This window comes from Pocillopora verrucosa, chromosome 5 (genome assembly GCF_036669915.1).
Source record: "Pocillopora verrucosa isolate sample1 chromosome 5, ASM3666991v2, whole genome shotgun sequence".
In the NCBI taxonomy this organism is placed as follows: domain Eukaryota; kingdom Metazoa; phylum Cnidaria; class Anthozoa; order Scleractinia; family Pocilloporidae; genus Pocillopora; species Pocillopora verrucosa.
Genome location: NC_089316.1, coordinates 9,191 through 11,323, shown reverse-complemented (window position 1 = coordinate 11,323; position 2,133 = coordinate 9,191). Strand labels below are relative to the sequence as shown.

Sequence of the window (2,133 nt, the reverse complement as noted above, 5' to 3'; positions counted from 1 at the left end):
CGCTGCTCATTGAGCAGCTCATATATTAAACTGATTTTTGGAACTGGGCTGTGGAAAAGAGGCTTGCCTCGTCCCAGCCACGGGTTGCCTCGGTATAGCACTACCTCCGAGTGCGGCCCACTTCCCTCTGGGGAAGACACATTCAATCCAAAACAAAGTCAACGGTATAGCATTCTTTTATGTTTACAGGAGCCCCGCCCGCCCTTAGAGGGGGAAGAGGTGAAAGAGGGATGATAATTCAGACAACAGACAATGGCAGGAACGGCCGCTGGCCTACGTTTTCTGAAGTGCGCAAAGCACTACCACAAGGACCTAGGGGTAAGTGGATTTTTTCACCGAGGGCAGACGCTGAAAAAGCATACTTACCTGACGCGGGAGGTACTGTGATCAAGGAGGCAGTCCTCTCAAGGCGAGGCCCTTTCATTGCACTTCGACTGGGTTGACCCTTGCGATTACCCCAAATGTGGGTAACTCGAGCGTATAATTTCTGGTAGTGGGGACCTGCGTTCGCGCTCGTCCCCGCAAAAGTCATCCAAACTATGTCTATATGGCCCTCTTACTGACTATCGAGGGTATTTTTGCTTTTGCAGTGGACCGGTAGACTTGCAAAGAAAGCAAAGGACGCACAACTGGCCAAGGTGTTGGCACGTTTGGAGGGGTAGAAGTGCATTGGAGAGACTGGAGGAAGGAAACAAGGTGAGTTTCGGGGCGGTGCGTAACTTTGCTGGCTGTTTTTGTTCAAGGCCTGTCTGCTCTATTGTGTGTAAAGTCCTGTTCGTTTGTATTTGCAGGTTGTGCGTGCCGTGCCGTGCTGTGCTATGCGCGCGAAGGGAAAGGAAATGAAAGGAAACCAAACGGCCGATCGACCGAGCGAGCGAGCATAGAAGGGCATTCGACTTGGACCGTGAGTACACTTTGAACCTTTTGAGCGGTTTTATTGTCACTGGAGCCGCTTTTAGAAATGCTATTGCTATCGTTAGTGTATCCTTTGTGCGAGCAAGCGAGTGAACGAATGAACGAGGGAAGGAAACAAACTAGCAGAGTAGTAAAAGTATCGAACCTTTTTCCCGATTCGTTTGCAGTCTGAATCCAACCATTGTCGACTTTCAGTGCCGTTTTTCGCGCGCCTCCTCTTGGAAGTGTGCGAGTGTTTTGCCACGTCACGATGGCTTAAAACTGCGTCTCAGAAGTGTGCGTTTTTTTCCTATTCATTTTTTCGTTCGTTATTTGGAATGATTTGATATCACAGAAGTAGAATTTGACATCATAAACTGTTCATCTCGCGCGTGCTCACTCGCTCGCGCGCGCTCTGTAAGAAAAGTCGATCGCACTAGAGTTTTCGCCATTAGCTGGCCGATTTTTGACAAAAAGGTGTTTTCCCCCCCTCGTTTTTTGCTTTGATTTTGTTCCTCACTCACCTACGGCTCTCTATGTGAAATTGTGGTGTATGGAGAGCTATTTATTGGGATAAAACGTTTAGAGATGTTCGCAAGACAAAAAATTGAAGCCTACAACACGGGGTATTCCCAGGCGGTCACCCATCCAAGTACTAACCCCGCCCGACAGGGCTTAACTTCGGTGATCGGACGAGAACCGGTGCTTTCCCTGTGGTATGGTCGTAGACGAGGAAATGGGGTCGAAATTCTGCTTGTTATCGGCCAGGTTCAGGCTGTAAAGCGGCCACATCCCTGAGTGTAGGCGAATTTGAAATTCTAAAGCCCTAGTTTCGTTACTCTAACCCTAAGAAATCGATACTCTAACCCTAAGAAATTGTTACCCTAACCCTAAGAAATGGTTACCCTAACCCCGAAGTCGTTACCTAACCCTAATGTATTTTCCTCAACCCAGTTAACACATTGAGGAGCATCGATTTGAAGCACTATTCCCTAGGGAGGGGAGGGAGGGGTCCCAAGAGACATAACGTGTCCTAAAAACCTATTATACAATGTTTTAGCTCCGTAGGTGCGTGTATCTGGCTTTAAAATCTTACAGTGAGGAGATACCAAACGGGTCAGCCTCTGGGACCGTCTGCGGGACTCGCAAGGGCTTGTGGGGGCGACCTGCTACTATCCACCATAAACCGTGGGAAGGATCCCTCGACCACCCCCCTCACCCAGGGCATGCTTCGGCATC

The 2,133-nt window shown here is 49.0% G+C and overlaps 2 non-coding genes and 1 pseudogene across 2 annotated transcripts; 2 read left to right on the top strand and 1 right to left on the bottom strand.

Annotated features, from left to right (window-relative positions):
* On the top strand, nucleotides 1-126 carry LOC136281413 (U2 spliceosomal RNA; annotated as a pseudogene).
* Nucleotides 127-358: 232 nt separating this feature from the next.
* On the top strand, nucleotides 359-522 carry LOC136281351 (U1 spliceosomal RNA). The gene has a single exon (XR_010717700.1). It is a non-coding gene; the product is annotated as a U1 spliceosomal RNA (small nuclear RNA).
* Nucleotides 523-1,505: 983 nt separating this feature from the next.
* Nucleotides 1,506-1,624, bottom strand: LOC136281473 (5S ribosomal RNA). The gene has a single exon (XR_010717793.1). It is a non-coding gene; the product is annotated as a 5S ribosomal RNA (ribosomal RNA).
* Between the last annotated feature and the right edge of the window lie 509 nt (nucleotides 1,625-2,133).